At 36.2% G+C, this 11,306-nt stretch overlaps 1 non-coding gene across 1 annotated transcript; it reads left to right on the top strand.

Moving 5' to 3' along the window:
* The first annotated feature begins 356 nt into the window (after positions 1–356).
* LOC136401944 (U6 spliceosomal RNA) lies at positions 357–461 on the top strand. The gene has a single exon (XR_010750867.1). It is a non-coding gene; the product is annotated as a U6 spliceosomal RNA (small nuclear RNA).
* The last annotated feature ends 10,845 nt before the right edge of the window (positions 462–11,306 follow it).

Raw genomic sequence — 11,306 nt, 5'->3', positions numbered from 1 at the left:
GCAAATGAGTTACATGGTCCCCTGGGAATTTCTATCCCCAGCATCAGTTCAAAAGTAGGATGTCTCACTTAGTTGCGACTTTTTCTAGACAGCAGGCAGAGAAAAAGAAGAATATACCTATTTGTATCCAAATCTGTGCTTTTCAAAGTCAATTCTTAAGTGATTAGAAAACCTCCCCAGCTCTATAATCGCTCCACTCCCCCAGCCTCCACAAATTACTCTCAAATCGGTCATTTCCTTTACTATGAAGTTGATAATATGGACTCATTTTTATGAATTTATTTTATGCAATTCCCCATTTTGTGCATGTGTTTATTCTTTTCATCCATATGGAGAAACAAAATTAAGGACCATGTGCTTGCTTCGGCAACCCATACACTAAAATTGGAATGATACAGAGAAGGTTAGCAGGGCCCCTGTGCAAGGAGGACCCACAGGTTTGTGAAGTGTTCCATATTTTTAAATATATAGAAAATGTGAACAAAAAAGATTAAGGGCTAGATTTTCTTCTTTTCATTGTTTGTGATGTCTAATGCAAGGCTATATGTAAACTAGAGATACTATAAATATTGGCAGAAGAGACAAAATACAGGAAGAAAAGAGAGAGAGATGAATAGAATATGGAAAGAAGGAAGACAGAAAGGAGGGAAGGAGAGAAGAGGGAAAGAAGGAGGGGAGGAAGGGGAGAGGAAATGCCAGTTCAATAAATATTTCCTGCAACACCAAGAACACTAAAGGGAAACCAGCTGGTCCCTTATAACAATGATTTGTCCTCATTCAGTGCAAACAGATGCATTCTTCCCTTGGCCAGTCCCTCTGCTACTGTGGGCAACATGCATTTCTAGAATGAAGAGTTACAGGCGGCTGGACTATAATCGGATTCATCTCATATTAGCTACTTACGAGAAGTAATGTGCCTTTCTGTTTGGACAATCTTGGAAGCACCCACCCCCGCCCCCAAATAAATAAAGGATAAAAGGCAATTTGTTTAAAAAATGAGGAGTGCTTTCACTAGGGGCTGCTTTCTTTAAGACCACTAAGTTTCTTCACAAACAACTACAACTACAACACAGAGGTTCTTTTATAAACCAACAGCCTTACTACTGCCTGAGTCTGAGCCATGTCTTGACTGGTATAACAGAAATCAAAGAATTTTTTATCTCTTCATAAGTTTGATTTGCAAATAGGATGAGATTTCTGGATAAAAAGTATTGCTTCCATGATGGGCTCAGGTTAAACATTTTCTATTAAAAAATAGATAGCATCCTTTCTCAAATGTTGATGATTTATATTTACTCCAGGTTCTATTTTAAACTGAAAAAAACATAAAATTTTATAACTTAAATCTATTTCTCTACACTATATAATAAGTGAAGTAAAATTTATGGAAGTATAATAACTTAAATATAATAATCTATTGTATTTACTCTTGAACAACTAATGAAATAACTTCCTCGCTTAACTCCAATTTTATTTATTCTTTCATATGTACATAATTAGCATATATTACTTAATGAGTGATTAGTATATGCAAATGCTGATATATAATAGTTGCAAAAATACATGAGAAGACAAAATTTAACACTCTTTTATGATTAAAGCACCCTACAAACAGGAAATGAAAGGTACTTCCTCAACCTGAAAAGAGCATTGAAAAAAACTCACAAATAACAACAAACGCAATGGTGAAAGAATGCATTCTTTCCCTGTGAGTTTAGAAGGAAGACAAGGATACCTTCTCCTGTCACTTCTATTCAACATTGTGCTGTCAGTTCTCATCAGAGCAATTAGGCAAGAAAACAAAAGAAAGGGAATCCAGGTTAGAAAGGAAGAAGTAAAACTGTCTCTTTACAGATGACAATCTTGTGTTTCAAAAAAAAACAAAACAAAAACCAAGGAATCCAATAAAAGTGACTAGAACTAACAAACAAGTTCAGCAGAATATCAATATATAAGATCAATATACAAGTGTCAATTGTACTTCTATACACTTGTAATAAATGTTCCAAAAATATAATTGGTGAAGTAATCCACTTAAAATAGCATTAAAAAATCAAATACATAGAAATGAACCTAACAAGTTTCAAATCTTGTACTCTAAATGCTACAAAATACTGTTGAAAGAAATTATAAAAAACTTAAATAAGTGTAAAGGTAGCCTATGTTCATGGATTGAAAAACTTAATACATTTAACAAAGCAATACTCTCCAAATGGATCTAGAGAGTCAATGCATTCACTATTAGAATTCCAGCTCATTTCTTTGTCTCAATTAATGAGCCAATTCTAAAATCTATACAGAATTGCAAAGGGCCTAGAATAGCCTAAATGGCCCAGAAAAAGAATAAATTACTAGAACGCACACTTCTTGATTTTTAAACTTATTACAAAACAATGACAATCAGAAGAGTATAGTACTGGCAAAAGTAAAGACATATAGATCAATGGAATAGTGACTATGGCCTATGCCCATGTGCCTGTGGTCAACTGATTTTCAGTAAGTGTTTCCAGGTCATCCAAGGGGTAAAGATTAGCCTTTTCAACAGATGGTGCTAGGTCTGATGTAGCACACTTATGAAAGGGCCTTGAAATGGATTTGACTCTTATGGAAAGTCTATCTGGGGAAGCCAAGGCCAGATTAAGAAGTCAAAAATAGTGAAACACTTTTTTAAATATTCACAGAAAAGTGCAGAGAAAGAATCCACACACCTGGAATTTGGTGTTAGAATGTCCTCCCTCATCAAATATGAGTCTTTAGGGTTGTTGGACTTCAATTTCCTTGCATCTATAAAATGAGTACTTAAATTTATTATACAATTATTTCAGCTTTATATTTTGAAATCCTGTACATTTGCAAATGGGCCTCTGGCACAAACCTTAAAAAGAGAAAATTGCATTTATTAGAGGCCACCATTAAATACCACAATAACCTCAATTAAAATGTTTTTTTTCTTATAAAACAAGTTAAACAAGAACCCAGAATGATTTGATGATAAAATAAAAACTTTTATTTTTTATGTTCTTAATTGACCTAATAGTTGTTCAAAACAATAATGCCAACAACATTCAATTATGTATTCTTAGATGTGTGTTTATATATAAATGGAATGAATGACAGTAAAAAGTAATGAAGCAACAGACAACCAATAGACTTAGTAAGAGTTCAACAGGTATGTTTGCAAAATATCACCCTACAAATATCAATGTTATTTCTTTATACATGAAATAACTAACTAAAAAGTTTAAAAATAAAATATTTCATAGTGCCTCAGAGTGTCGAACTATCTAGGAATTAACCAGAATAATAAGATCTCTGCAAACAAACTGTTAAAACTCTAATAAAGAATATAGAAGATGATTTGAATAAATAAACGCCATGATTTTAGATAAAATAATACTGATTTAAATATATCAATTCTCCCCAAAACTAATCTACAATTTTAATGCAAGCTCAATAAAATTTTACTTGGATGATTTTTATATACTTGATAAACCTGAAATTTATATGCACTAAAAACAGCTAAAGTAACCTTAAAAATAGTAAAGAGGAAAAAAAAATAATAAAGAGGAGAAGCTAATCCTTACCAGATATTAACACATGCAGGAAGACCATAGTAATAAAAATAGTGTTTTATTGATGTAATGACAGGTAAATTGATTCATGGAAGATAATAAATAGTTACGAGAGATATTCATTAATATATGAGATCTAAATATTTTATAAAGTTGGCTCAACTAATTAATGGACAAAGGACAAAGTATTTTAGTAAATGGTGGGCCCAAATACTGATTTATTTTAGCATAAAAAAAGAACCCAGATCTCCACCTAACACTAAACAAACAAAAACCCTGTGAACTCTAGAATGATTAGAGACACTAGTGTGAGAAACAAAAGTGTACATTTAATGGATGTATTTTTTCTATGCTTAAATTAAAAAGAACTTGATATCTAGAACATAAATTGTTCTCCTGCTAATTAAAAAGACCCCCCCAAAAAAACTAAGCTGATGATACAAATAGGCAAGTTACAGAAAATAATAAAAGCAAACAAACACATGATGAGATGGTCAAAATCATTCATAAACAGAGACATGCACATTAAAATGCAAAGACATAGTACTGCACACTTATTACACAATAACTTTCTAGAGTCTATTGTTTTCTCCATATTTTATAGGTACAGAGTTATCTTATTAAAGTCCATCATTAATAAACTACATTTTAAACAAAGTTCAGAGACAGCTTTTTTGGGAAATTTATCATAAAATTATTCTTTTTCTAGATAAGTTCCCCTCATTTAATAGAGCTATGAAAGTGTCAATAGGAAGGCCTTGCTATAACCATTGAAACAATATATTACTCTGCTTCCTACAGTGATGCAAAAACAAAAACAACAGTGAAAAACTGTGCTATTTGGCATCAATGTATGCATCAAGTTAAGTTTCAGATTGATGACTTCTATAGTGTCTTTTTTATTTCCAACAATGCATTTACCTCCGTGGGTTACCACAGTTGGAGTCTTCATGTTATAAGGGGAGTGGGAAGAGTTTAACTGAAGTCATTTCATTTAATTATTTAATTAATTACTTATTAACTCATTTACTTCATAAACAAATATTGATGGAGGTCTATGGTTAAGAAATGGTTAAAATTCAATTCTAAAAGTTCAATAATAGAGACAGAAATCGTGCCTGTCCTCTAGAAGCTCATTATCGGACATGATTCAAGTTGGAAAGTCACTTCATCTGTTTGAAACAGGATCTTCTCATCTGCGTAACTGAAATAAAATTTCCCACCTCACATGGTGGTTGTGGGAATTAAACCACGGTGTGCATTTGCTGTATTGATTCCAAAGCTAGTGTTTGTCTGAATATCAACTACAATACCTTCACTTTACTCTTTCAATTACCTGGGGGCAAAATGAACAGAAAGTACTAGTCTTCCTGCTTTAATGAAGTTTTCAAAAGCTCCAATTTCATTTGTGCAACTCATAAGTTCATGGCTACTTTGAGAGAGTCTACTTTTTCCTGTTCAAAACCGTACCTGTAATGCCCATATTATAAGGCTATCCTTTATAAATAGCCAACAAATCATACAGCATTATTCAATGAAAGGATTCCACTTCATTTTAACAATATCATTATCACTATGAGATATTTTGTCATATATACACATACATAAATATAGACCCACTAAACTTGGCATTGCAAGACCCATAAATCTAAAAATTATTCTTAGCAATGTGTGTATGAGGTGTGTAGCCTCTGCTGGGAAGAACTCTGAACATTTATTTGGCTGTCAACAGAGGGAAGAATGAATGTGAACATTGGCCAGTCTACTGGTCTCCTCCACAGGCCAATAGTTTTTCAGTGAATCCCACAAAAGGAATGCATAGGTGATTAAACACCAGGCTTCACACACATAGGATCCTGAGCTTTTCAAGTGTGATTATTTTCCCAGAAGCCTCATAAAACATTTTTCAATCACTTCTTCCATTTTACAGGTGATAGTTCCTCCAGTTGGATACAGTAACTCCTGTCCCCTCAGCCAAATGGTTGGGTATCCAGATGACTCTAGATGGAGAAGAAAGCCAAGATGTTATTGAACACACCACTTTTAATGGAGGAAACACCTTGGAAAGTATTATGGCAGATGACTTTTAGAGAGAGTCGGTAGAACTTGGCCAATGCACCAAGGCAAAGTGAAGTTGCAGAAACTGAAGATCAATCTAAGTGTCTGGTGAGAGTTAAGACAATTTAATTAGCAAAGTCTTTAGGAGGAATGACAAAACTGAGTCACAGATGATGAAACAATTGCACAATAGCCCACCAAACCTCTCTTATCGTGGTCAAATATGCATATTTAAACAATCAACTGCCTCTTCTATGCATTTGGTCTGCTGACTTCAGTTTCGTATATGGTTTTTCAGGCCTGGCCCACTTACAAAATGTACAGAAACATCTGCAAACTATGCAACTACAAAGAGACGTATAATTTGGGGGCAATAAAATGTTGAAATTCCTTTTGAACACTGATGGATTTTTAAATATAACTCCAAGAAAAGATGATGCAAGAATACTAATAATGTGTCTTCTTTTATGCCAAAAATGTTTAATTTCTTTTGTTTTTTTTAGCACACTGTTATGTATGGGATAAAGCTCATTTTATATATATTTGGAAATGTTTTTGCTTTTTAGATCATGTGATTATATACCAAAATTATATCTTTTAGCTATTTACTTTTTACTTAGATTTTAAGTGGACAGAGTTGAGCTTATCATCCTAAGCACAATGGCAATATTTCTCACGACAGGTGACAGGGTAGTTTCAGTCACCTGTTTTCCCAATGCTCTGGCACTCACTCCCAGTGTAAGGGTGTATCCTGAACACCTCACATTGGGGGTCTATGCACTAGAGATGCACCAAGGCAAAGTGAAGTTGCAGAAACTGGAGGACATCAATCTAAGTGTCTGGTGAGAGTTAAGACAATTTAATTAGCAAAGTCTTTAGGAGGAATGATGAAACTGAGTCACAGATGATGAGATAATTGCACAATAGCCCACCAAACTTCTCTTATTGTGGTTGAATATGCATATTTAAACAGTCAGCTGCCTCTTCTATGCATTTGGCCTGCTGACTTCAGTTTTGTATATGAACTAGAGATCCCCAATTTGAGGTGTTCAGTATATGCCCTTAAACATTAGCATATTCTCACAAAATGCCTAGCTTTGTGTGTGTGTGTGTGTGTGTGTGTGTGTGTGCTTTAATTTACATGCTATTTTACTGTAATATCAACTCATCTTCTTTATCAAACCTAGCACTCTTTTGTGGGAAAGATTCATTGTGGTCATAGAAATCTAGCTTGTGTTTCTTATTGATGCTCATAGTTTTGTAGTGGGCATCTGTTGCCTATTTATTTCCTTGGGGTTAACCTTGGTGGCCTTCAGTTCCCTGCTACCAAAAATAACCCTTTGACAAACAAGCTTGTACATGGTCCCTTATGGACATTTGCAAGAATTGTTCTGGAAGTATTCAGCATTTGGATTGAGGGAAAAGAAGTAGTTTTCATTAAATATTGCCAAATTGCTTCTCAGAATGGTTCTTTCAGCTTACTCTTCTTCAGTTGTGCACAAAAATTCAAGCCCTCTCAAAGTCTTGATAGCAATTGATTGTCCCAACATGTCCATTTTGTTTGTCATTCTAATAAGTATAAAGTAGTATCTGATTGCTATAATCTTTAGTTCTGCCGGTTCTAAGGAATTCACACTCATTTTTATGTACCCTTCAGACATTCAGACTTTGATTTATGTAAATTACCTGGTCACAGTGTCCATTTTCCTACTAGTTTCCTGCTTTGGGCTGTTAATTTGAAGTTAAAGTATATTTTAGAAATTAATACCTTAATTTCAAACATTAAATATATCTTCTCCCAACATGTCACTCACTGTTAACATTATCCAAGGTAGCTTACCCAAATATGGATCCAGAAATGTGGGTAATCATTCCACTCTATGGTTTGTGTATTAGAGTCTTGTTTAATTCTATTTTTACCATCTTTGAGTCATTAGGATGTCCTTATAAAAGGTCTTCTATTAGATATATAGTTTTACTTCTATACAATAATAGACAACATTTAGAAACATTTACAGTATTCTAGATTATTTCACATGTCTTAGCATGTTTAGATCTCTAAACTAACCTCCAATAAATGTGCTAGCTGTTTTGATCCTCATTTTACAGGAGGAAATTGAAGCATCTGGAAATTAAACAACTTACCCTAAATTACACAGCCCCAGAAGTGAAGATTCTAGATTTGAACCCATGCTATCTGTATTTCACAATCCACACTCTTATATTTAGTTTTTTTTTTTTTTTTATTCCTGGGGAATATATATTTTCAAGTTAACATTCCTCCTTTCCTTCCTTTCTCCCTTCTTTCTTTCCTCCCTTCCTTCTTTCCTTCTTTCCTTCTTCCTGCCTGCCTTTCTTTCTTCTTCCTTTCCTTCCACATCTCTTTCTCCCTCCTTCCCTTCTTTCCCTTTTTCTTTCTTCTATCTTTCTACAAATATTTAACCCCTACTATATACCAGAAACAAGTTATTAGTTATGAGCACAGAGTTGTTATTTAAGCCGTGAGACTGGATGAACTCACCAGGAGATCAAGCCTAGGTAGGGCAGGGAGCACCAAGGTCTAAGCTCTGGGACACAACATTAAGGTGAAGCCAAAGAAGGCTCACCAGAGGAGGAGGCTGAGCAGGAGCACCCCGTAACGTAGCGAGAGAACCAAGAGCCTTCAGTTTCCCAGAAACCAAGTGAAGAAAGTGTTTCCAGAGGAAGAGATGATCAACTATATCTAATGCAATAGAAATTTCTAGAGAGAGTCTCAGATCCAATTTCAGGGTGCAACACTCACAACCTGTACAAGAGCAGCCTTGATGGAGGGGTGGGGGAAAAAGTTGTGAACTTAGGAAAGAATAGGGAGCAGAGTTGAATTTAGGGAGCAGAGACAATGTCTTTTAAGGAGATCTATTGCAAAGGAAAGAAAAACAAAATGGTAGTGGAAAAAGGAAATGACATCAAGGAAGTATAGTAAGAATTTCTCCAGTTAATTGCTATACTGCTAGTTGTACCACAGTCTATTCACCATTCTCATTTAGGGCAGTGGGCTTTGTTTCTAGGTTTTTGTCACTACCCACAGTGCTGTAATTGGGATACTTAAACATGTCTATTTATAGAACGTATAGCATTTCCCCACCTAGCAGTCTTTCCAATATTTACACACATATACTTATAGATAGTAGTGTTTTATTTTTCTTTTCAAAAAATTTATTTGGATCTTAGAAAGAGAGAAGGGGGGGGAGAAATACCATTTCCTTTCTATATATGAACTGACTGGGATTGAACCCACAACCCTGGCGTATTGAGATGATACTCTAACAATTGAGCTCATACCAACATCCTGCCAGGGCAATGTTTTATTATTCTGTGGGTAGATTCATAAGAGTGAGATTTCTGAATAGAGAAACATATGTGCTTGTGTATTTTACATTTAATCCATATGCATCTACTGATATATATTAATGATACTTAGACAATTTGCATTGAAATTTACATTAACCTACATTTCCACCAGCAATATTTGAGTGTATCTTTTTCTGAAATCCTCACTGGCAAATAAAACACATCCCTGGATTGTGATTTCTGCTGCCAAGGGTCAGAGTCACAATCAAGAAGGTTTACAAGTATTTCATTTCAAAGTGAGTCTACAGTCCTTCCAAGTCTATGATGCCCAGTTTACTGAGGAGGAGAGCTCAAGGTGCTCACACAAGTTTACATGACTAGAAAGTGAACCCATGCTCAAACTCACACCATCCCATTTTTGATTCCTCATCCTCCTACTTTCACTGTCTTCTTGAATCCCTAGTTCCCTTCACAGACTCTTCTCAGCCCCCCTGCCTCAGAAAAGAGAAAGTTCTTCCAGGCTGGGCTGATATCTGTTTCTGTCCATGTGGAGACCTGGCTGTGCAGTCTGCTACCCACACTTCTCGCCCCAGCTGCGGGCCCCCGTGGCTCTGTCTTCTCGCCCCGAGGCCCCACAGAATCTCAGCACATAGCACACATTCCTCCAGCCAAACGAATCCTCTGGCAGACACCCAGGAACACAGAGTCACTCCTGAGGCTCCCCCCGCCGGCTGGACTGTCTCCAACTGTGGTCATAGGTAGCCGCAGAGACAGGCGTAAACGCAGGTCCCAGAGACTGGACCAAAGGCATGGCGGGTCGAGTGGGTGGAACCACAGGCATCCTGTACAGATGCCAACCAGCAACCTCTACTCAAGCTGTGCCAAGAAAAATGGAGCATCATAAAAAGCAAAAGGATCCTTTGACTTCCCTGCCCTATCTTCTTCTCCCCCAGAGATACGTGGCTCATCATCTGTGAGTCTAAGGTTTTGAATCACCAGATGACGCTGGGAGTTAGACCACCACTTATTATCGAAGCCAGAAAATAATAAGGTATAGGCATCGCACATTTATTATTTCTCAGTTTCAGGAAACCCAGGAAAGGTAGGTCTGATTACTTCTGATTTAGAAATATTAACAGGCACGGGTCGGCATGCCTAGTACACGGCAGAGTCAGCCTCGAGACTCAGACTTTCCTGACGTTAGTGCCCACGGCTTTCTGGATAAACACCTCCGTGGCTACAACAATGTTTAACAGCAATAAAGAATATTTGTGAGGACGTAATATGCACTGGGCACAGTGTCAAGGGGTCCACACAAGTTGTCTCAGTTATTGACAACAATCTTAATTTTATCCACTCTTTTCCTATGGTTTTTAAATAATTGTTCTAAAACAGATGACAGAACTGTCTTTACTATGTAAACAACTTGCCCAAGGTCCTAGGACTAGTCAGAGCCAGAGACAGAATTTGAAATTATACCCACGTGCCTACGGGGACCTTGCCCTTGACTCTCCTGTCTCCTCACCATGTAGATGTTCTCCTTCGTGTCTGTGGTTCATCTTTTCTTTGAAGAGCAGTCTGGGTATTCTCTAAAAGCAATCAAAAGCCCTGTGTTTCTCAGGTCTCAGACTGTATTTAAAGTCTGAAAGGAGCTTGACTGATCCGATGAATAAGTATGTCCAGACAACTTTCATTAAGATTTATCTTTGAAGCTACCAATTAAAAAAGCTTCTTGACCCCTCGTTGGTGTCAGTCGCTGCTTTGCCTAACGGGGATATGTTCAGGAGTCAACAGAAAACAGTCCTGACTCTTTTTGTTGGAATGGAAGGCTCACCATGATTTTGCTTTATTTATTTGTTGATTTTTGATTTGTCAGTTACAGTTGACATTTGATGTTATTTTACATTAGTTCCTGGTGGACAGCATAATGGTTAGACATCCATATAATTTATGACTGAACCGAGGAAATGTCAAAGGTGTTTACATGTGAGCGTGGTGATTAAATCATGAGCTTTAGGATCACCCAGGCATGGGGTTAACAAACTGCGTGATTTGGGCAACATAACCTTTCTTATTGTCAATTTCCTCATCTGTAGAGTGAGAGTAAAAGTAGTACCCACTCCAAAGCATTGTTTTACCAATTAACATGTTAATACATGTGCTTAACACATCCTCTGGCTCCGTCATTGGCCCTGTAAATGTTGGGTGTCAACAGATCTCCCAACCAACCTATTGGAAACACCAAGGAAATGAGAAATGAGTATACCATATGTTTTCTCAAATACTTTCAAGGTACCTTCTTCTCATTCAGTGTTTTATTCGTAGTGGAACATACTTATATTTCTA

The sequence above is a fragment of the Saccopteryx leptura genome, chromosome 3, assembly GCF_036850995.1.
Source record: "Saccopteryx leptura isolate mSacLep1 chromosome 3, mSacLep1_pri_phased_curated, whole genome shotgun sequence".
NCBI lineage: Eukaryota > Metazoa > Chordata > Mammalia > Chiroptera > Emballonuridae > Saccopteryx > Saccopteryx leptura.
This window is presented reverse-complemented; position numbering and strand designations above follow the sequence as displayed.